The sequence below is a fragment of the Periplaneta americana genome, chromosome 12 (genome assembly GCF_040183065.1).
Source record: "Periplaneta americana isolate PAMFEO1 chromosome 12, P.americana_PAMFEO1_priV1, whole genome shotgun sequence".
NCBI classification, from domain to species: Eukaryota; Metazoa; Arthropoda; class Insecta; order Blattodea; family Blattidae; genus Periplaneta; species Periplaneta americana.
Window position 1 is genome coordinate 117,912,498 of NC_091128.1, and position 26,440 is coordinate 117,938,937.

The following is a 26,440-nucleotide window of genomic DNA, read 5'->3' on the forward strand; positions in this document are numbered from 1 at the left end:
TAAGAATTTTATTGCCCTACAAAACCCATCGCTCTCGGTCGGATTTGAACCCGTGAAACTCAGATCCAGATCGGTAACCTTAAGACCACCAGAAGAGAGTTCATTCCCGAGGTAAGATATTAAATGTTCTGAAGGACTTTTAAGTTACTCCTTAAAAACTTCCTTCCAAAAGTTTACCACGGAAAAAATATTTACTCTTCATCTCGTGAATATTAAATTTACAAATAGAGACAGAGAGAGAAATGGAGTGAAAACTTATAGTATATGAATTTCTGCATGCTGATTTCTGGAAAGCCATTTCGAACCATCACCTCCATAGAAAGACTAGACGTACACACAACACAAAAAAAAAGAAAAGTAGGAGGGAGAAGAGAATGAAAACATTTCTAAAATTGGAACCAGCAAACGACAAAGAGAAAGGCGAAGACATAAACTATATATATGAAAAACCTTCCATTCTATGTGTTTTGTACGAGAAAGAACACTGTGACTTGTGATGCTGCAATGGGAAGAGTCCAAGAAAGAAAAATAAAAGACGTAGAGAGGGGAGTAAAAAGATAGAGAGAGGAAGACTGGTGTTGCCACGTGATCGTCAACTGTTCTGCAGTCCTTGGCAGGAAAGGGGCTCAACAGAGAAATTGTTCTTCAATGAAAAAATGGCTAAGAAATGAACGAAGATAAAAACTTGGATGAGACAACGAGCACCAGAAGAAGGCGAGGAAGATGATGAAGGGGAGGGACAGGGAGCAGTAGTGGGAGGCGGAGAATAAGAAGAGTTGGTGTACTTTAGCCATCACCTTTGAAACTAAATTTATGAAAGGAAAAAATTGTGGATAGTGGTAAGATGGCTGGTGGGAATAGGGGGGAGTAAAAATGGCGCACAGGTTGACTATGACATTTCGTGAGAGGGAGGGCCTTCCTAGTGTTCAGGAGTGACAAATTCATTGCAATTCAACGAAGAAAAGACCTGAGCCCCTCTCAACCTCACTCCTAATAGTGGCTGTACGAGATGAACCAGCCAGCTGACACGAGAAAAAAAAGATCCCTCAGTGAAATGTGATTTATAAAACTCTTAGAATAAAGAGTAACGCCAACATAAGACTGCGGGATACATTTCCTAGGGAAGATTATAGCTTCCATGAAAACATCATGGCAAGAGCCATAATAGAAGATAATACACATCAATATCACACGGTGTTCAAAAACATAAATCTCTTTTATAAGCGATTTCAACAGTTTACGGAGAGACCACATTCCATATTGTGAAAATAAAAACCAGGAATTACTTAAAAAAGCATGGTTATTCGTTTATTTATATCATAATTGATGTTTAGCGATGTAGTACTAAGGGAAACACTACTGAGTTGAATTTTTTTTTAAACAAAAGTTCACCATAATTTTGGTGTTAAATAGAATTGTTAAAAGAAGACATCCGAAAAATTTAAAGTGATTTAGATACATAGTTCTGGCTATATTCTTCTCCTTCAATTCAAGGAGTAGGCATTGCCTGTTCCGGCTTCACAGTGTATTTGTCCAACGCTACCTAGGTCTTCCAGGATGTCTTCTTCCTTTAGGACTATAGGACATCATTTTTTTAGTTGGTTCTTTAACGACGCTATATCAACTACAAGGTTATTTAGCGTCGATGAGATGGGTGTTAGCGAGATGGTATTTGGCGAGATGACGCCGAGGATTCGCCATAGATTACCTGGCATTCACCTTTGTTTGGGGAAAACCTCGGAAAAAACCAAACCACGTATTCAGCCTAAGCGGGGATCGAACCCGCGCCCGAGCGCAACTTCACAGCAGCAGGCAAGCGCCTTACCGGCTGAGCCACGCCAGTGGCTATAGGATATCATTCTTCTAGGGATCCCTTCTGGTGCCATTCTATTAACACCTTCTGACAATTGATTCCTATAATTTGTGATCTTTACTTCTAGGGAAAATATTTTCAGTTCTTCTCTTATTTGATCATTTCTACATAATTTTATCCAATATAGTGCATCAATTGACTGACCTTAGGAATCTCATAGCGGCCTGCAATTTTTTACCGTCAGCTGCGGTCATCGTCCATGTTTCTGATCCAAACAGTAAAGATGATACGGCCATTAATGTATAAAATCTTATAATTTGTGTCTCTTTTCTTGCTATAGTTTTAAGATTTCTACTTATTGTGTCACTCATGTGCTGAAACATGGGGAGTTTTATTTGCAGTCACTTTCATGTTTGTGTGTAAGCTGAGTACCTAAACATTTAAAACTTTTTATTTATTCTAGAGGAGTGTGATTTAAAACAATTTTGTTTTTACGCTATATTTCCCTTGGAAATCCATTGTTTAGGTTTTATTTATGAAAACTTTAAAATAATATTTTTCATATAGGTCTACTTTCTGTAACTCATACACTGCACTCTACAGTTCACTCTCAGTCTTGCTTGCAACGATTTCAACATGAGCGAACAGCATCGTCTTAAACATAAAATTATGTGCTATATAAATTCCTTCATAAATTTTGAGATTCCACTCTCTCACTAAATCATCCAAATAAATTAAAAACAAAGGGGGGTACAAACTACAACCTTGCTTTATACCTTGGTTAACTGAAATTTCTTCGCTATATTTTCCATTTGTATGTACGCCTATAGCAAATTAAAAAAAATAGCGTAATAATTTTTGAAAAAGTGCCTCAGGTGTTATAATTTTTTAGTTGCCTGTCATTGTTTCACTGTGTATTTCATTTCATGGCCTCAACTCTACCAGAATAAATAAATAAATAAATTAGGTGTGCTATGGGTTTACTTTTGGTATAGTTTTAATGAAATATATATATATATATATATATATATATATATATATATATATATATATATATATATATTATATTATATGAACATATTAAAATTATTATATTCGGCTTTTTCAGAGTTGGGCAACCAAAAGGACAACGTACAAGTGATTTCAATGGCGCTGTAGTTCCTTTAAAAATGGCCACGCATATGAAATAAACAAACCCCCATCTGACATAAGAGTTTTCTTTTATTAATCACTGCTTCTTTACAGTCTATTCCCAAAGGAACATTTAGTAAACATGTTGCAATATTGGACAAGATAATCTTAAAATTGTAACGAAACTCTTTAGTTATTGTTCACGAAACGAAATTTCAAATAAAGTTGATAGCTCTAGAGGCGATATATTTTCACTGTTGTCCAGTAAGTTGACGGTCAGAGGATTTTGATATCAGTCGCTGCTAATGTATTAACAACTGTAGAAGGTGATTTATTTATTCATGGCGGGGATCCCCAGGTCACAGTGTAAATTAATACTGGGCAGGAACTATGGTGCATTAGCTATACAGCGAAGACATTTAGCTCGAATCTTTTGATTATAAGCCTGAATCCCAATTATGGTTTCGGAACCATTTTAAGCCTAAAAGCTCGGTAGGCTTCCCTTGAAAACAATATATTCAGATTCAGAGTGAGTGATCGATGGCAGCAAAATGGATTTTCAAGAAAGGAATCAAGAGGACTCGTCGTGGGATTACCTAACATTCGTCTTATAGTTAGGAAAACCTTGGAAAAAGACCAGCTAGTGGGATACGAAACCACGTCCGTTCCTCCAGTTAACCAAATACTTCAAAGATTGCCTCATTACATCCAATATGTAGGGATTAATATAGTCGTGTATTAAGCGACATCTGGTGAAGCTGCAAAGGAACATGCACACAGTGGATTTTTGGTAGGGTACGTCAGTTCCTTCCTAAAACTTATATATATTTAAATCTAACCTAAACCTTAGGACAACACGAACACAGAGGCATACGTAATAATAATTCTCATCCAAGAAATAATCCCTTGTCGTGAAACGAAACCAAAACTTTCAGCGTTGCTAACCATTAAACAAAAGGCAGACCGTATTAAGTACAGATTTCTCAAAGTAGGCCTATATACTCAGAGTAAGCGTACATACATTTTTCTGTTATTTTTTGTTATTATTATAGAACACAAAATTCCCACCTCGGTGTCTCATGTACCTGTTTTAACAAAGCGAACATAATTTCCATCTTGTGTAATAGTAATAGCTCTCCATAGCTTCAAAATAAAGATTTTAAACCTCAGCTAATAAAAATTTGTGATGTTAAAGCTAACGGTAATAATAATAGCCTAATTATTATTATTATTATTATTATTATTATTATTATTATTATTATTATTATTACAGTAAAACTTCCGGACACCGATAAGACGGACTTCGCTTAATCCGGACAGGCAAAAAATTAAAGAATCTTGTTTTAATGCTTACTTTTATACATTAGAACTATAGAATTACAATACGTACTTCAAAACAACTTCTGCAGCAAAGTTTCGAGTGATGCAGACTCAGGTCGGTTGGGCACATCATCATAATTATGGGTATCACGTATATACTGCATTACATGTATTGCTTTACATTTTACTCCACTGTATAATGTATTCAGGCCTATGCCTTTTAAATACACCACAATAAGCATGTTTTGTTGCTATAAACAGAGTTTCAATGCACTTTCTACTGTTCTTTTAGGTTACTTCAGTTAATCCGGATTTTCGTTAAACCAATCAACTTATCCCCCAATTAGTCCGAATTAACGGGATTTTACTATATTATTATTACTAACTTATTATTCAACCTAAAGATAAACATAAAACTTAAAAACAATGTGTAATAGTAATGTATGTAATGAAGAAACATTGCAAGCACGCACAAATCCACGCGATTGTATGACGAAATTCAAGTCGCTATTAATTTACATATTCCGATATTTTCATATTTTCTAACTAAATAAGATGTAAGAAGTAAGTATTACAAAAGAGTTGGCAGAATGCTCGTGATCATGATTCTCAATATTAATAAATAAATTACATAAATAAATTATAAATGCGAGTTAATCAGTACAGGAAATGCATTAATAATAAATATGCGACATTTCTATTATAGTAATAATACGAAAAATATGTCAAACATGGCATGGAAGAACACGGAAAAACGAAAAAAAAAATGGGACAAATTAAACAGGTCTTAATCTAGGAATTTATTTGTTTATCTGACGTCTATGCACTGAGCTACTGCGACTATATTGCGGAAGAGGGAGATGGGTAACTTAACTAAAATGACAACCCAACGCAATTTTCTTTCCTATATATGAGTAAAACTTTATATATACTCGACCATGCCGAAATGTAGTAATTATACACCTGGTAGTAGCCCTTTAATGCACATCATTAAAGTACGCCTATTCATTATAATTCAGTTGTTCAGCCAATGACAAATCACCTTTGTGCCGTTATAAACCCGCCAGTATCGATTATTCTCGGATATGCAATCGAAAGACAATTAGCGAAAAGTCACGGAGGCTGGAAAGCCTATACTGTCGCAGAAGGTTATGTTCTGTTACTATAATAATTAGCGTTAATTGTAAATAATATTCAAATAAATTCAATTTGCCATCTCGTTTTTCAATTCTAAATCAATTTCCAGCTTATATCAAGACTAATGTACTCTAGGTTATATCAAGGTCAATGATATTCGTGCCTCGGAAAAAATCAATACTTTCGCGTCTGCGCACATCTCACAATTCAGGTCAGTTCCGTTCGTCACTTACATAATCATAACATGAAAACTTATGAATAATTTCAAGTTAGAAATATGGTCGAGCATAAAAAGTCGTATGAAACTTGCCTATAATGGTAATTAAGACGCTCGTATGAAAATTATGAAACGAGCGCAAGCGTCTTAATTACTGCCATTATAGCTCGTTGCATAATGTACTATTTATTAACGGCCATCCCAAACAAATATCATTAAGAATCTATGGCTAATCCCAGAAACATACTCGTATATTCCCCTTCATAAATGTATGTATACAATTTTAATTAGTAGACCTACTATTCCTATATAGTTAATACTGTACAACAGATAGTGATTATTGTTGGATTCGGTGGAGTAAATTAATATTTTGTTTAATATTACCATAAGAATTTAACGTCATATTATTTCCAATTAATTATAAATTGCTATACTTCATATGTATACCATCCGAAGATATTTGTTCCTGCAGATTCATCTAGTGGTTTAGACGACATACTTGTGCATACATGGATAGACAGAACAGATGCAAATAATACATGTAAGTCACTTCTACAGTATAATTAATATTCGAGGACATCTATTCCATAAAATATCGACGATTCATATTTCTGCATCAACAAAACAGTTTTTCTGTATTCTGCATTGTTCTGATGATAAATTAAAACGAAGACTTTTTAAGTACAATTGACGTTAGTTATATGTAGGATTCAATTTAAGGCGTAGCAACTAAAACATTGACGAAGGTGACTGACAAAGAACGTGTGATTAATGCAAACTTCATCTCAGTTACAATACCTGAATGTTCCACGTGACACCATTTCCAACGTCGGTGTTTTCATTGTAGCATTTCCCTGTAATGATAAAACAAACTTTAGTTATAAAGCAGAATTCAATACAGAACTCTAATCACATCGTGCAACTGTTTTACTTCAATACGTACATGTCACCTGAACATAAATTGTGTCATACATATTTTATAACTAAAAATTATATAATTCAAATAAATCAGAGAAATAAACAATAGAAACAGATATATATGTTATTATAGAAGTTTATGAAAACAATCTACGTCTTTGGTATCGACCTCATTTAGCTACGTGCGGAGTAGATGGAAATGCACAAAATAGAGAAGAGCAGTTACACAGTTCATAGTGTTAAATCAGAGATTGACATTCATGTACATTTACATCGTGTGGAATGAGTGAAAATACTCTTGTTCATTGTTCTTAAGATTGCCTACCTCTAGGCGCTCTTGATTCTGTCTTCGTCAGTGATCGACAAACATCGATTGCAGTAATTAAAAAGGAAACAAATGTATAAAAAAAATCAAATCTGCATACAAATAGAGATTTTGTGGGTAAAGTTGCTCATTTTGTTTAATTACACCATCTAATAAGGGGTACAACGCGTTCAATGATACATGACCGTTAAGCGCTGATGTCGCCACTATCGTTTTATACACGATATTGTGGGCGATTACGCAGCGCGGGACATTGAGCGGATCAAAGCATTCGTAGAGTAGGATACATTCTGCTAGTTCGTGGAATCAACATCGGTCAATTTTCAATGGATGAGTAGTAGTTTCTCTTGCTCCAACATAATGAGAGTTCGGGCATAAAAATATTATGCTATCAGTATTTACTATATAAAATTTTGTGAAAATCTGACAAATAGGAATAAAGTTATTAATTCTATCTGGCTAGTTTTGCCTTTTCACAGGAGAATGAAGTTATTCTGCACGCACTTTATTCTTCACCTAACGTAATTAGGAACCTTAAATCCAGACGTTTGAGATGGGCAGGGCATGTAGCACGTATTGGTGAATCCAGAAATGCGTATATCATGTTAGTTTGGATACCTCAGGGAAAAATACCTATGGGGAAGCCGATAGGTAGATGGGAGGATAAAATGAAAATGGATTTGAGGAAGTTGGGATAAGATGCTAGGGACTAGATGAATATTGCTTCGGATAGGGATCGATGGCGGACTTATGGGAGGGCAGCAATGAACCTCCGGGTACTCTAAAAGTCATTTGTAAGTGAGTTTTGCGCTTTTAGTCACAGAGTAGAAACAGCGCTGATAGTAATATAATACACAGTATTGTACCTCTCATTCATTCATTCATTCATTCACAACTAAATAATAATAATAACATTAATAATGATAATAATAATAATAATTTATATTAGTTACTGTTGCTCCAAGATATTTCAATTTTTCCACCTCTTCGAAGGATATATCTCCAAATTTTATAGTTCCATTTCGCACAATATTCCGATCACAAGACATAATCATATACTTAGCCTTTTCGGGAATTACTTCCAACCCTATCCCTTTACTTGCTTCAAGTAGAATTTCCACGTTTTCCCTAATCGTTTGTGGATTTTCTCGTAACATATTCACGTCATCCGCATAGACAAGAAGTTGATGTAACCCGTTCAATTCTAAACCCTCTTTGTTATCCTGAACTTTCCTAATGGCATATTCTAGAGCGAAGTTAAAAAGTAAAGGTGATAGTGCATCTCCCTGCTTTAGCCCGCAGTGAATTGGAAAAGCATCAGATAGAAACTGGCCTATAAGGACTCTGCTGTAAGTTTCACTAAGACACATTTTAATTAATCGAACTAGTTTCTGCTGTCAAAAAATCTGAAAGTTAGAATTTATAAAACAGTTATATTACTGGTTGTTCTGTATGGCTGTGAAACTTGAGAGAGGAGCAGATATTGAGGGTTTTTAAGAATAAGGTTCTTAGGAAAATATTTGGGGCTAAGAGGGATGAAGTTACAGGAGAATGGAGAAAGTTACTTAACACAGAACTGCACGCATTGTTTTCTGCACCTGACATAATTAGGAACATTAAATCCAGACGTTTGAGATGGGCAGGGTATGTAGCACGTATGGGCGAATCCAGAAATGCATATAGAGTGTTAGTTGGGAGGCCAGAGGGGAAAAGACCTTTGGGGAGGCCAAGACGTAGATGGGAATTTAATATTAAAAAAAGATTTGAGGGAGGTGGGATATGATGATAGAGACTGGATTAATCTTGCACAGGATAGGGACCAATGGCGGGCTTATGTGAGGGTGGCAATGAACCTCCGGGTTCCTTAAAAGCCAGTAAGTAAGTAAGTAAATAATAATAACAATAACAATAATAATAATAATATTAATAATAATAATAATAATAATAATAATAATAATAATAATAATAATAATAATCAGAGATATACAAACTGCTTTTTCATATAAAAACATTCTAACACCCCCAGAAAGAGAAAGTTACAACTCGTGCTCACATAATGTTAAGACGTTATATTAAATGAAAGAGTAAAAAGTAAAAAAATAAAATAAAATAAAATAAAAAAGAACAAGAAAAGCACAGATATCACAATAATTTAACTTCAAATTTTTTCTCTAAACAGCAATTTTTTTAAATTTATTTTTTTTTTAAATAAAGAACATTGGCAAATTGTATGTTCGGGAATTTAGCTATTATCATGTTATAAAGCTTTAGACCTTAGTTACTACTGTGATTATATGCTACAGTTATGGTACATTTAGGTTCTGTCAAGCATATGTTGTCTGATCTTTTGATTTTATATTTATGTGAATATGAATTAAATATATTTCGATTTTTATGTACGAAATTCAATAATACATTGTTATAAATTTGAAGGGCGTCAAATACTTCAAATTCTAAATACAACAGTTCTGAAGGATAATCAAGAAGTTTGTTAAAGCATATTTTTATTATTCTTTTCTGTAGCATAGTTATTGGCATGAGGGAGGTACTATAAGCACTACCCCATCCTGTAATGCCGTGTTGTAATATAGCTAGTACTATGACCACTTGTTATAACACTTTATCTCATTCATTTTTATGAACATATTTTATATGTTTTATTAAATTAAATTGCAGTATTTAATCTGAAAAAACTAACAAATGAGACAATATTTTTATTGCAGGGTATTTGTAATTTTTTATTCTTATTTGACTGTACTGATTTTGAATGTTCCGATTTTCAATCCGTTCTCTTCTACAAGCCACGTCATTTTTATTCCATACGAAACACTGATTTTTTTAACACAATGCAGCTTTATGCGATAAACAATCCCGAAGATAACACTTCAATACAACATACAGGAACGAAGGTCTATTGGCCGTCTATTGACAAGATGGCATGACCCGCTCTCTTGACGTAGAAACAGGCATTCAAATCTAAATCCATGATTGATGAAGATGAAGACGATTCATAAGAGATCTGAAGAAAGGCAAAACAGAGATTATGTTCTACGTATCTAAGTCCAACAGTGTGGATGATGCAAATCAAGGTTTCAGGTATAACTCCCTGTAAAGTTGATTTGAATAATTTCGAGGAAAAATTGTTCCGGGGCCGGGTATCGAACCCGGGACCTTGGGTTTAATGTATCAACGCTCTACCAAGTGAGCTACCCGGGAGTTCCCGGGTAGCTCAGTTGGTAGAGCGTTGATACATTAAACCAAAGGTCCCGGGTTCGATACCCGGCCCCGGAACAATTTTTCCTCGAAATTATTCAGTGTGGATGATATTTCAGAAAAGTACCGGTATCGATAGATCTTTCTGAATACTCCATCCGGAATACAATAAATGACAAACCTTATCTCCAACAGACGGCCAGGTGTAGGTTGTATACACTGACGGTTAGAGGATTATTATTATTATTATTATTATTATTATTATTATTTTTATTATTATTATTATTATTATTATTATTATTATTATTATACTGGTCTATAGTGATTTTGCTACTGAACAAAAACAAGTGTACCAACCCTAATTCCAATGTGCTGATTACAGATCTGAAGTCCGTTTTTCTATCGCGTCACAATTTTAAAATAACATTTTTAATTTTTACATTTTAATACATTTAAGATCCATTTTATTAATCTCTCTGTGATTTTGCTAATGAACAAAAACAAGTGTACCAACCCTAATCTGAGTGTGCTGATTACAGATCTGAAGTCCCTTTTTTCTATCACGTCACAATTTTAAAATAATAACATTTTTGATACATTTAGATCTATTTTATTTATTTTATTGTGATTCTGCTAATGAACAAAAACAAGTATACCAACTCTAATTTGAGTGTGCTGATTACAGATCTGAAATCCGTTTTTTTTCTATAACGTCACAATTTTAAAATAATAATATTTTTAATTTTTAATTATGATGCGTGACAGTACGTTCAGGTCAAAACTGAGTGTTCTTGAACTCGAAGCTTGGGACACATTTGTACTAGTGTCAACTAGGTTTTTAGGAAATTATCGAGCTGATAATTATGCAGACCTAGTATGTAACTTGCTTAGAGCATTTCAGAACCTAGATTGTTGCATGTCTTTAAAATGCACTTTCTTCATTAACACCTTAACTTTTTTCCATCAAATCTCGGCGCTGTAAGTGACGAACATGGTGAGAGGTTCCATCAGGACATATCAACGATGGAATTCAGGTACCAGGGTCAATACGGTCCGAGCGTCATGGGTGATTTCTGCTGGTTCCTACAACGATCAACCACATACGGAAAGCAAAGGTCTCAAGCACTTTTAACAGAGTTTTTAGTGTTTACTACATATTGTAAGTGTATGTATCTCTTATAAATGTATTTAAAATAATATAATATAACAATTTACAAAGAATATATAAACTAAGCTCAATTTATATATCTGACTTTACGGTACAGGTATGTAATGAATAGCAAGATTTAGAATTAATGTTACAGTTCCATAACTCATAAACCTGACGTGCTATGATAAATCTGATTACAGATCTGGAATCAGCGCATCATTTTCAGTGTAGACCACTTGAAATTTCCTCAGTAGTAGATAAAAAGTTTTTTTGTAGACCAGAGTTTTATTATTGTTATTGTTATTATTATTATTATTATTATTATTATTATTATTATTATTATTATTATTATTATTATTATTGAAATTATTCTATAAGAGATAGGTAAGAAAAAAAAGGTGATGGTACAGTCGAGAACCCTGTAAGAGAAGAAAATTAAGGGATGTTGAAACGCCACTAGGAGGGTAATAGAATCATCATCATCATCATCATCATCATCATCATCATCATCATCTCAAGGTTTGGGCCTAATGACCCGTTCCGTCTCCAGGACTTATCTGATCTCTCCAGGTTTTCTTCGTCCTACTGGTTTGTATGTCCACATTCTTATTGGTAGTCGTCCGTCGTCCATTCCTTCAACGTGTCTTAGCCAATTCAATCTATAATTCTTGATTTTGTCTGTAATGCATTCAACGTTTAATTGTTTACGGATATCTTCGTTTCGAATATGATCTAATAGTGTGTGTCCTGTTAAAGGTCTAACGATGCGCATCTCAGCGGCTTCTAGTCTTCTTTCCTGTCTTTTAGTGAGGGTCCACGTTTCCGCACCATTCAACAAAATTGGTACAGCTAATGTTTTATAAAATTTTAATGTCGTGTCCACTCTAGTCTTTTTAAGTAATGTGCGTTTAATTGTTCCTATCATCTTTTGGAACTTCAGAATATTATTCTCTGCAACACTTGATTCTATAAATGAAAGGTTGCAATCCAGGTAATTGAAGGAGTTAGTTTGTTCCAATATCTTATTTTGTATTACAATTTTAGTTCTGATGGGTTATTTCCCTTGAAATGCCAACATTTTTGTTTTGTTTATGGACATCTTTAAATTATATTTCTTTGCAGCATTACTCAGTGAAAATACGGTTCTTTGTAAATCATCCTCCGTTTTGGCTAATACCACCTGATCATCCGCAAATAATAATGTGTCCAAAGGGGTTCTATTTATAGTGAAGTCCTTATTTAAAGTAAGCTGTCATTCTCTTGAGACATTGTCTATATATAAATTTTATTTATTTATTTATTTATGTGTTTATTTATTTATTTATTTCATCAATCATTGTTCACGTCATGGCGGATTAGATGTATTCCAGTTCTTAATCCGCCATCACTCTCTATACAAATATAACACAAACTAATATATAATGAACCTATAGGCATCCTCTGTTTACAATAATAATAATAATAATAATAATAATAATAATAATAATAATAATAATAATAATAATAACAATAATAATACACAACTAATAATAAGTATAGCTCTTGTATTTAAAACTCCTACCTTAGCTTTTTCATTTTATGCTCAATCTCTTAAGAATTATACTGTTAACTTCATTGACTACTCTTCGTAATTTCTTATCATGTGACTACTCAACATTTATAATTCCATCTCCGTTAGAGCTTTGACTTTCTCTCCCCATCTAATTTTAACTCTAAAAAGAAATTTTCCTAATTTATGCAAATTGCTGGCGTTTAGGTGACCATTCATTTTTTATAAGCTACTATAGCGTTTATTTGTAGAAATTTTTTATCTACCCAACTGTGTCCCAAATCATTCGTTGCCTGATACTTTAGCGCAATATGCATTGCGTCTTCAGTTAGTCCACACAAAGGACATTTATCCTTCTCTACGTTCCCTCTTTTATTCTTGAGTCTCCAGATACCTAATCTCCACCATGCCATTCCTGTTCTCTCTTCCCTTGAATTTAGTCTAACATATTCTTCCTGTTCCCAAAACTGCTTAACCTCCCTATAGTATTTTAGTGATCCTAGGTCTTTAATATTACTAAAAATATCTTGCCTCGAAATTTCGTTCGCCCTCTCTTTTACTATTCTTCCAATAGTTTTCATGTTTATAGACCCTAGTTCTCTCCATAGCCAATTTAGACCTAATCTGCTTATTTCTCGTTCCAGCTCCTTCAGCCAATTCGATATATATATATATATATATATATATATATATATATATATATATATATATATATATATAATTAAACAGAATGATCATTATAGTAAATGGTATCCATTTATAAATGCATGAGCCAAATCTGTTGCTAAAATTCCATCCTTAGTGATTTCAGTCATTTTAATCCCTGCCTCTTGAAATTTGCATGAATAATGAATTAACTGTGGTTTATGATGTGTGGTTCACCCTCTCTGTACAGACATACACACAGTAGTTACATTTACTCCCTCTAAGAAAAGTTTAATTCTTTTATACAGCACAAACTAAGTTAGCTGTGCTCTTAAAGCAATACGGCTTGTGGAAATGTAGAGACAGACCATGAAGAGAGTTCCGTAATGCAGGAAATATTAGCTCTTGCTTGTACGAAGCAGAAAATCACGTAACCTCAGAGTAAGAGAAAATCCCAGCTTGGTAAATTACTCGAGCTTCGTGTCTAAGTACATATCCACAGTAATAAATGACATCTTTCCATTCCACTTTGTGATAGCCGCGTCCAGAAGAGAGAGCCGGGCGGTATAAAAGATGTCCCTGTCCGTCACAATTTTTGTATTAATCAATCGTTTGTAGTTGGTGACGCGTGTGAAGTGCTTTCAAGTCTCGTCCAATGGATGGCCGTTTTGTGTGATCCGTTCAGAGGACGTCGCGGGATGGAACGGATATCTTTCCTCCCCCTCCCCATTCTTTTATCCCCCTACGGCCGACTTTTGACAAATAGTGACCATTCCACTTCACGGACTCTAATAAATGGCAAACACAAACGCATACAAAAACATTTCTGTAGCATTTTCACTTTCCTTTTTTTTGTGTTTTCTTTCTGAAATGACATGTTACACGAAATGGAGTTTAATCAGAAAGAGTATTAAGGAATGTAAGACACCTTTAAAAGGATTAATTTATTATACGAATCCACCCCTTCCATTTAATACTATTTAAGTTATTTTTTGCCACTGGTGTAACTCATGCGGTAGTCGCCGTTTACTTACTGATCCGAAACTCGGGCACGGATTCGATGCCAGCTTGAGTTTGATTTGTTTTTCAAAGTAATTTAATTTAATTTATTGGGTTATTTTACGACGCTGTATCAACATCTCAGGTTATTTAACGTCTGAATGATATGAAGGTGATAATGCCGGTGAAATGAGTCCGGGGTCCAGCACCGAAAGTTACCCAGCATTTGCTCGTATTGGGTTGAGGGAAAACCCCGGAAAAAACCTCAATCAGGTAACTTGCCCGACCGGGATTCGAACCCGGGCCACCTGGTTTCGCGGCCAGACGCGCTGACCGTTACTACACAGGTGTGGATTTTTCAAAGTATGTTCCAAATTTTTGTTTAGATGTTATTGGCCTTTATAATACAATAGTATTTACGATATGATTACTATGAGTATATCGTACAACGTTTTATCCACTTTAATAACAAATTAATTTGTAATGAAAGTAGTAACTGTATTATTTTTTTATTAGTTTTTAACATGTCTTTTGTGGAAAGGCCATTTTATTACTAATAGTTTCTTCCTGCGAAAGGCGATTCGTTTATGTTTGTTTTATTAGTTTTAAAGACGACTGTCGTTTTGTTTATAACAGAAGAACAGCAGTACTTACTTACTTACTGGCTTTTAAGGAACCCGGAGTTTCATTGCCGCCCTCACATAAGCCCGCCATTGGTCCCTATCCTGAGCAAAATTAATCCATTCTCTATCATCATATCCCACCTCCCTCAAATCCATTTTAATATTATCTTCCCATCTACGTCTCAGCCTCCCTAAAGGTCTTTTTCTCTCCGACCTCCCAACTAACACTCTATATGCATTTCTGGATTCGTACATACGTGCTACATGCCCTGTCCATCTCAAACGTCTGGATTTAATGTTCCTAATTATGTGAGGTGAAGAATACAATGAGTGCAGTTCTGTGTTGTGTAACTTTCTCCATTCTCCTGTCACTTCATCCCTCTTAGCCCCAAATATAGAAAAGCAGTACTAGCAGAAATAAACCGGCATTGTTAAAAAGAGTTCAAACGAGAATTCAGATATTGAAAACGCTACAAATTCTACAAGAGAGGGAGAAATAAATCGTCCAGCCTTAATTAAGGATGACCACGAGGATCCGGAAATTAATAGAAAATAAATATAATTAATTAAATAAGAATGTCATAAAAATAAAATGTAACAATTAAGCAACACTGATTATCAATTATAAAATAAAATCTTAGAAGATGGCCTTAAAATTATACTAAAATAAAATATTTTATTTAAAATTAGGGTATCCTTAATTAAGACCTTCTCTGTGGTATAATGAAATTGTATAATCTGCAGGGAATCTTCAGTACCATCGAAATCCCGTGCTATACAGTGTGACTCACGAGGATTTACCGTCCCTTACGGAGCTTATTTCCGAAGATATTCTGAACAAAAAATGTCATATAAACATTTGTCCTAATCTCAATATTTTCATAATTACTCTAATTTGAAGTTGTTTGTAAAATATATTTATTCTTGAGTTCTAAAGGTAAAGGAATATTACGGTTAAAAGATTAACTATTCAGGTGTATCATTTCTTTAATTAGCTAGTATTCTGAAGATAAAAATGTGTTGTGAATTCCACAGTTGCTTGGTATAGAATTTTTTTTCCGACTTTTAACTACAAAATTACATTTTCTTACGCATTTATCACAACAATTATTACAAATCACGCCACTCTTGTAAATTCTCAAAGACTGTACATTAGGATGCATAATTAAATTATAAAGAATCAAGTTCCTAAAATCATATGATTTATAATAATTTTTGTGATAAGTGCGTAAGAATTATGTAATTTTTAGTTAAAAATTGAAAAACAAAATATGTACAAAGCAATTAACAACACATTTTTAGCTTCACACGTTAGCCAATTAAAGAAATGACACTTCTGAATAGTTCATTCTGTATTTGTGATATTCTTTTACCATTAAAACTAAAGGAAAAAAAGTATTTTACTATCATCTTCAAATATGTGTAACTTTGAAAGTATTGATTAGGACACATGTTTATATGATATATTTGCTCAGAATATCTTGGGAAATAAGCTCCGTACGTGATGAGAAATCCTCGTGAATCACCCTATGTATGAATGTTTACAATAAATAAAATCAATTCACTTCATTTTATTTAGTCTAATGTATTATTCACATTACACAACCAGTTAGGTTATAGCAGTATCATTAAATAACTAGTTGTGTAATGAATGTGTTTACAACATTTTTATTAGTGAAGTAAACTCCATATTACATAAGCAAATGGATAAACTAAGTTACGGTACCCGAATGAGAAAATTGCTCATGCTTGGGCGCAGTCCAATACAATGAAACTTAAGACTTATGAACAGGCTTCGGTCTAGGGACACAGAGTAACCAGTATGAGGTTTAGAGTACACGGAGTATAAAAGACGACATGACCCGTGTGGAAAGGTGACTGCAACAGCACAGGTGGGTCCGTAATGTGCATTACCGTTGTGTGTATTGCTGCTTGGCTGCGGTACGTGTAACAGGCTTCGGCGTAGGGACACCTGATTGAAGGTTACAACTCACGTTAATACTTTAACGGTAGACATTTATTGTCTACACTAGGAATGTACTGTATATACTGCATCTGTACAGGGTGAATTATATTTTGTGCCGTACTGTGACGGACTGCTGAGACACGAAGTAACGGCGCGCTCCATCTCCCACTCCACTCGACCAACACAACTATATCGTCCGTTCATTCTGAACTTCATGCGTTTCTGTGCCTAGGACCTATGCCTGCTTATAAGTACGTAACTATTATAAAATAAAAATTATAATTAAATAATAATAAATATATCAGAAAATAGTAATAAAGTAGACCTACCAATAAAATAGCGATATCAATGATAATAATAGCAACTTAATAATAAAGCTAATGAGAAGTGTAGGTCTACTGCGAACAAGCACACAATAATAAATATTAGCAATAAATATATCCTATAATATTAGTAGTAATTAATGTAGGCTATCAGAAATTAAAACATGTTGATATTTTCGAATTTACTTCATTTTAAACTTACGAATATGTAAATTATTTAACTCTGAATAATTTTTCAATGCTGAATTGTATAATATCGTTCATTAATTTGTGCTGTCTCTCGATCAAACCCACATTTGTGTAAAATTTAGGTCCAGCTAATAGAGTTAGGTATAATTATTATGTAATTGTGTGCATCAGTTATGAATTTAATTCGATTTATATAAAAGTGCATTCGTGAAATATGTTTATAATTAATATTTATCTATTTTAGCATTCAAATCAAGAATAAATTAATTTTGTCGGATAATAAAGTGGTTTAGAAACAAATGTTCATGATATCTTTTTATAGAAACATTAATGATGTCAAAATAATCTTTGAAATTATTCCATCCTAGCCTATTGGTCCGTTTTGAATGACTGATTGAAGCAAAGGTAAATAAACCACACGCAGGACCAAACGAGATATATGAACGCAGCGTTAAAATTCTGTGAATTGTTTACCTCAGTCTGACAGAATCAGCGCAAGTGCGGAAGAAATTTAGAAAACAGATTTAGTTACCAGTATAGAATATTGTAACTTTGGTTTACATGCTATTGTAAAATAATTTATTTAAATTTGATAAATACTATTCTGGACCTTCATTTTACCATACACGTAATAATTCCGGACATTTTTGATAATGGCTATTTAATGACTGGACATTTTGATACTGGACATTTAATGACATTGGACATTTAAGATAATGGTCATGTATTTAATATGGACATATTTTATACTGGACATCTAATGACTGTAAACATTTTTATACTGCACATTAATAATGATGGACATTTCGCAGTGGACTGACTGATAATCTATCAATATTATCGATTTTATATGTTAGAATTATTACTGAGCATATTTTATGAAAGGTTTCACTCGCACTTATCATTAGAATATCATATATTACATATTAAAAAAAGGTTTTAATGCCAAATCCACTTAATTGCACGGTACTGACATGCAGTTAAGACCTACCAATACAATCACCTTAAGAAATTAAACCCTGAATATTGCCTGTCAACTCTATGTTTGATGAAATGAGACACATTAACTCATCATCGAAGGTTAATTGATTGCTAATAGGATATTTCAAATGTTTGTCTGTAAGGTATTTGATGTGTGTATGCTCAACGTTTAGTAATTAAACCTGTGAAACACCCCTATTACTTCATGAGTAGACACAGAATATTGACTAAATTCGATCAATAATATATGATGGATTACTCTATGCAGACACATAGACAGGTGAATGGAATGACCATGATGTTTCCTATAATATGACCAATAAGCAGTTTTATTTTCATGAGAATCTCTAAAAATAATTACCACACTATTATCATTACCGTTATGTAAGTTATCACCATCATCAAACTTAAAACCATTTCATTATCTTAACAATAATGTTATGATCTCCCAACCGCTATTATTATAATATTTATCACAAACATTATAATTTGCATTACTGTCATGATTATCTGCAGTAATCTCACTAAAGGTTTTGATTTATCTAGAGGAAATCAAAACTCGAGTGGAATTTATTTTGACTATTACACGACTAGAAAAAGTATAAAAATATTAGAAGAAGTGAAATACTCTAATACAATAAAATATTATTTGACTTACTAAAATAAAGAACTGTCTTGAAAATGTATTATTGTACATTCTCATCATTACAAATATTCCGCTAGATGGCAGTAGTGTGTTGTGATCAGCTGTCTTCTTATCAGTTTTGCCAACTATACAATCTTCATTGAATTCTATGGACGATTACTAGTCAAGAAGGTTTTGTTGATTGTTTCATTTTTATTCATACAGTTGCAATCCACTTTAATTATCAATAAAATAATACTGAACAATCTCTGATACGTGACTATCCATAATCTCATACAGCAGACGCTATAACATAACATAAATAATATAAACAAAATATATGATATTAAAAAAATAATTTATAGAAAAAAATTAATTAAGGATGATGAGATAGACCTGAATCATTTTAAAATGTACAATTATTGAAAGTACAATGTTAACAAACAAAGAAACAAATACTATTTACATTAATGACTTTAAAAAAAAGAAAATATTTGTTAAGTTTGGTAATAACTTAAACCAGTAACTAATTTTATCCGAGAAATTCCGATGGTATATTGACTGTACACCATCAATATTATTTACGATATTTCAAAACACTTGAATTGTATGTGAAAATTATGCTCCTACAACTCATACTTACTTATTTATGGCTTTTAGATAACCCGGAAGTTCATTGCCGCCCTCACATAAACACGGCATTGGTCCCAATCCTGTGCAAGAGTAATCCAGTCTCTACCATCATATTCCACCTCCCTAAATCCATTTTTATATTATGCTCCCATCTGCGCCTCTGTCTCCCCAAAGATCCTTTTCCCTTCCTCCTCCCAACTAACACCCTATATCCATTTCCTGATTTACCCATACGTGCTACATACCCTACCCATATCAAACGTCTGGATTTAATGTTCCTAATTATATTAGGTGAAGAATACAATGTGTGTAGTTCTGCGTTGTGTAACTTTCTCCATTCTCCTGTAACTCCATCCTTCTTATCCCAAATATTTTCCTAAGGATCTTATCCTCAATACCCTTAACCTCTGTTCCTCTCTCAAAGTGAGAGTCCAAGTTTTACAACATAAAGAACCGGTAATATAACTGTTTTATAAATTCTAACTTTCAGCTTTCTCGAGAACAGACTCGATGACAAAAGCTTCTCGACCGAATAAAACACACATTTCCAATATTTATTCTGCATTTCATTTCCTCCCGAATATCATTTATATTTGTTACTGTTGCTCCCAGATATTTGAACGTTTGCATCCCTTCAAATGATAAAATATTTCCAATTTTTATGTTTCCATTTCGGCATATGATCTGGTCACGAGACATAATCATATACTTCGTCTTTATGGGATTTACTTCCAAACTTATATCTTTAATTGCTTGAAGTAAAATTCCCGTGTTTTCCCTAACACTTTGTGGATTTTCTCCTAACATATTCACGTCATCCGCATACACGAGCAGCTAATGTAACCCGTTGAATTCCAAAACTTTTCTGTTATCCTGGACTTTCCTAATGGCATATTCTAGAGCAAAGTTAAAAAGGAAAGGTGACAGTGCATCTCCTTGCTTCAAACCCGCAGTGAATCGAAAAACTCATAAAACTCATACAAAAAGAAAAACGGAATTTTCTTTAGAAAACTGTCTTTAATATAAAGATTATAAATTATATAGTGAACCCTCGCTTCGGTTATAGTGAACCTAAAACTAGAACTTTCCCAAGAAAATGTAATTTTAAAATAGCCAGAATGGTGATTTAGGAAACCCTTTGACCTATAAACTTCCAAGAATATGTTCAGAACAAAATGTCAAATCTCCTACTCCTTAAGTGCATTGAACGACAAAGGATTCATTCAGCTTCCTGGACAGTGTGAAACATGTTAAAAAAATAGTGTACGCAGTGAGGGATAAAGGAAAGATCAGTTCTGATTCTTTTAAAAGAGGTTATTGGAAGAATAGGAATAGAAAGCGTTTTCTTTTGTAAAAGGGAGTAGAGTGATGACCAACGGGTAAATACAAGAAGGATTACAATATAATGGTCAAAAACCCTTCCCCACGCATCTTTGTAAAAGTAAACCCGGGGAAATTCCAAGGCCGACTACACAGTAGCATACCTGTAGTGGGAAGAGGTGCGAAATCGGTCAGAGCCTACTATCTACATGGCCAGATTACATTCAAGTTTCTAGCTGTGAACATCAGAATGTCGAAGCGTAAATTGTTTAAATTGGAAGATAAAGAGAACATTAGTACTGATATTGAACGTGGTTTGACCCAAACGGGCATTAACTGTATGTACAGCAATGTCAGTAGTATAAAAACAGACACTTCGGTTTTAGTGAATCTCGGATATAGTGAACGAAATATGCTGGTCCGCAGAGTTTCAATATATCCGAAGTTGACTGTACATGTACAAAGCAAACGGAGTTGCAGAAATGTAATTTCGATATTTACGATGAAGTCTGTACAAAAAATGTATTTGTCTTATGAAATTCAAGAGAAAAAGGAGTTTGTTAGCAAGATTATGGGCTGCTATTTGTCAGTTGTAATACAGATAGTAGAGAACCATGAAATCCGCTGAAAGGTTATTGATAACACAGAGTGACAATATTTATTCGAGACTTGTGTTATACATCAAAGGAAGTAGCATGTTATTACAAACTTCTGGTTGGTCGTAGGTTCATCATTTTACCAAAGAGAGAGAGTCCAGGTGAATTCTTGTTTCATATTCGCTTTTGTCCAAAGTAGACTCTTTATTCACAAGTTCCCATACATTCAGCGATGAATGAGATATGTCTTTGAATCTTGTATGTTTGCTCTCTTTGAGTAGAGGTATTCGACTCATGAAAACATATTCCTACACATTTATTAAAACAGCACTTCAAGATCAAAGCGACCATTCCACAAGGTAATCATTACTTTGCTTTAGGTAGCAATGTTATACTATCGTAAGGAAATCGCATAACCCAGGAACTTATGAGTGTTTTTGCAGTAAGCGTTCATAATGTACAAATATTGGAGCTCGACTAAAGTAGGTATACCAGTTTTAGTATCTATTAAAAATCCTGTCTGTATCAGGGATACACCGGCAAGAAGAATATGTCATCCAAGTTTACTCACGAAGTATGTCTCGCATTTTAGATATTAGTGACATAATTATGTCTAACTGGAAGGCATTACATAGCCTACACTAAGAAACATATCGAAGGAATTAGAAATACAACAGCTCGTACAGACAAAATTACGGAAAGTGTTTTACATAAACACTTGCAATACAGTCGATATTTTCATTTTTTTTTCTCTTGTCGAATGAAGTACAGATGAACATGGTACCGTCCTACTGCCAATGAATCAATAGATTATCATAAATCCAGCAGAGAAAGGAGTAAATAATAATAATAATAATAATAATAATAATAATAATAATAATAATAATAATAATAATAATAATAATAATAATAATACATACATACATACGGCTTTTAAGGAACCCGGAGGTTCATTGCCGCTCTCACATAAGTCCGCCATCGGTCCCTATCCTGAACAAGATTAATCCAGTCCCTACCATCATATCCCACCTCCCACAAATACACTTTAATATTATCCTCCCATCTACGTCTCGGCCTTCTCCAAAGGTCTTATTCCCTCCGGCTACCCAATTAACACTCTATATATGCATTTCTGGATTCGACCATACGTGCTACGTGCCACATCTGGATTTAATGTTCATAATTACGTCAGGTGAAGAATGCAATGCGTGCAGTTCTGCGTTGTGTAACTTTCTCCATTCTCCTGTAACTTCATCCCCCTTAGCCACAAATATTTTGCTAAGAACCTTATTCTCAAACACCCTTAATCTCTGTTCCTCTCTCAAAGTAAAAGTCCATGTTTCACAACCATGCAGAACAACCGGTAATATAACTGTTTTATAAATTCTAACTTTCAGATTTTCTGATAGCAGACTAGATGACAAAAGCTTCTCAACCGAATAATAACAGGCATTTCCCATATTTATTCTGCGTTTAATCTCCTCCCGAGTGTTATTTATATTTGTTACTGTTGCCCCAAAATTTAAAAAATTTTTCACCTCTTCGAAGGATAAACCTCCAATTTTTATAGTTCCATTTCGTACAATATTCTGGTCACGAGACATAATCATATACTTTGTCTTTTCGGGATTTACTTCCAAATCCATCACTTTACTTGCTTCAAGTAGAAGTTCCGTGTTTTCCCTAATCGTTCATGGATTTTCTCCTAACGTATTCACTTCATCCGCATAGACAATAATAATAATAATAATAATAATAATAATAATAATAATAATAATAATAATAATATAAATAATAATACTAATACTAATAATAATAATGTATTAAGCATTTGCAAATATATTCCAAATTGAAAGAAAGGTTGGATTTTAGTACATTAATCGTCATCTACAAATAGTTCATGTTCCTAATGCACTTCACTCTAACTAAACCCATTATTTCCACCCGTCTCAGAACTTCTAATTAAGAGTTCACCATTAGTAGTCCCATGATGTGGGGTCAATACAAAACCCGTTGGCTACCTAAGACCACAATGCTTATCAAACTGACAATGGACAAACATCCATTCTCTAGACTGCCCAAATTTCGTATCTGTCATCCAACGCACACTTTATAATTAGACTCCATGTTTGGAGGTGCACCAACAAATGTCTGCTTCAGGAGACATAACCGTTCCCTTTACTTTACGTCAAAATCAATCACTCCCTAATAAAACGTTCCATTGAGTAGAGAACAGAGTTTGGTTCAACAAAGAGAGAACTTTGTTGACGGGGCCTTGTCCCTGGCAGACTGCAAACGGCTGATAAAGATGTTGGGCAATGTTGCTTCCTATAGACAGAACAAACACTTGGTTAATAGCAGTCCCACGATGCTGTTTGCTATAGGTTCAGAGCCTCGGCAACAATATTGGAAGGGTCACAAGTGGTTTAGAGAGGGAGACTACATAGCCGAGAGCGCACAAGTTAACAAGCAATACGCCTATCTCAAGAACTGCTACAAACCTACGACAGAAGATAATAATAATAATAATAATAATAATAATAATAATAATAATAATAATAATAATAATAATAATAATAATAATGATAATGATATACAGTACAAAGTGTTAATTAAGTCTGGAATATTACTCATAACGTCTTAAAATTTAATTATAAAAAAATGTTTCAGGCTATACACAAGCTGTTAGAGATGAACGATACAATATTTAGTATTTATTGATTGCTAACATTTCCTCTTTAACTTAATTTAACTCATTTGACCAAAGAAAAAAAACTTTCACTTGCTTAATTTTTAGCATCATAAAGCTATCAAAGCTCCGTCTAGAACAGCGGTGACCAAAACTCGAACGGCAGTGATTACACGCGAGAGACAGTCTATGAAGTAAGGAGACGAGGGAGAGGTACTTGGCATGAAAACTACAACCAGTGGTGGTTCGTGCACTAACATTGAGTTCTTCATCAACCCGCTAATGAAAATCGCAAGCTTTGCTGTATCAGTGATGTCACTACTGTCATCAAGAGCATATATATTTTTTCTTGTTTTTTTTTTTTTTGTTTTTTTTTTTTTTTTTAATATTCCTGATGAACACAATCAGACATCTCCTGAATTCTATTCTGGATATTTAGTCGAGAAAGCGCAGATTTAAAAATTGATTAACAACTTTCCTTGGGCAAATTATTTCAGCCACCTTGATCATTACGCTTTTAAAAAACTCCTGCGTTGAAAGGTTTAAGAGAACGAGCTACTTCGTTCGTCACTAGATAGCTGGCTTCCTTACATTTATTTATGTCATATTTCTCTTCATGACGATTTATGGCTGATTTCAGTTCTTGGAGTTTAATAGCTCGTTTCATCACTACACACACGTCATATTCAATCAGTTTCTCTGTATTATTATTATTATTATTATTATTATTATTATTATTATTATTATTACTGCCTGAACTTCTACTGCTGCCACTGTTAATGCTATCAGCATTGTTATTTATATTATTGTTATTATTATTATTATTAAATCAGTAACTAGTAAATAACTGATAATAGTCATCAAAATAAAAAAAATTAAAATGGAGATATAGCGTAGTTTAATAATTATTTTATCCTTCAAGGGAACATGTAGGCCTATAATATTCAGGCACGTATATAAGAATTATGGTAACACTTGCTGATAAATAATAACTAATAATAATAATAATAATAATAATAATAATAATAATAATAATAATAACAACTAATAATAATAATAACTAATAATAATAATAATACCTGAACATTAAATTCAGACGTTTGAGATGAGTAGGGCATGTAGCACGTATGGGGGAATCCAGAAATGCATATAGAGTGTTAGTTGGGAGGCCGGAGGGAAAAAGACCTTTGGGGAGGCCAAGACGTAGAGGGGAAGATAACATTAAAAGGGATTTGAGGGAGATGGGATATGACGATAGAGACTGGATTAGTCTTGCTCAGGATAGGGATCAATGGCGGGCTTATGTGAGGGCGGCAATGAACCTCCAGGTTCCTTAAAAGTAAGTAAGGAAGTAAGTTATGCCTATGTATACAGCGTAATGCTCTGTAATGTCGCTTCTATATACTACTACTAATTGAACCGTTGAGCAAGCAACATATTACATTTTCTCCGACAGAATATCAAATAAATTCCTCTTCCCATTCTGTACGAAACCTTGCGTTCCTGCTCGTAGAGACAGAGGGTTTGTAGGGCGACATGGTACCGACACTGCTTATCTTCAGTAAGTGAGCGAGACAGAGAGCAATGTACAGGAAACTCCCCTTACTAGTATGAAAGTCTTTGATTACACGATGTAATCACGATACCCAGTTTGGTCACCGCTGATGTAGTTCCATTATTATTGATCAATTGAGCGTCAATATTCATATGGATTGGCTGAAAAATGTTAGCGTAAAATTAAATACAAAATTGTGCGAGTATCGGTACTTAAATACGGCACTCAAAAGACGCCAATAAAAGAGAACTTGCTTACTGCCATTCGGTTCCTGTAGTAATCTCTTTCCGAAAATCTTTCGATTTCTACTGCAAGTTTCTGAATCATTCTAAATCGAACCACGTAGGAAATATTCAGAGGAAACGGCAATTGGCGTACATTTATAGATGCTTGAATTCCTACAAGTCAAGTTGCACACCTATCGACGTTATTGCAAGTTCTTTGTACTGTGTAATGTTTCTTCCGGAAATGGTGCGAGATTTCTCTGTCTTTTGATGTCCTTTCCGAAGTGTGCAGTGCCCCC

General features: G+C 33.9%; 1 protein-coding gene and 1 non-coding gene across 3 annotated transcripts in view; both read left to right on the plus strand.

Moving 5' to 3' along the window:
* Positions 1-26,440, plus strand: part of LOC138710843 (uncharacterized) — an 858,539-nt gene that overhangs the window by 500,049 nt on the left and 332,050 nt on the right. The window lies entirely within an intron of this gene.
* Positions 10,080-10,152, plus strand: TRNAN-AUU (transfer RNA asparagine (anticodon AUU)). Its single transcript has one exon. It is a non-coding gene; the product is annotated as a tRNA-Asn (tRNA).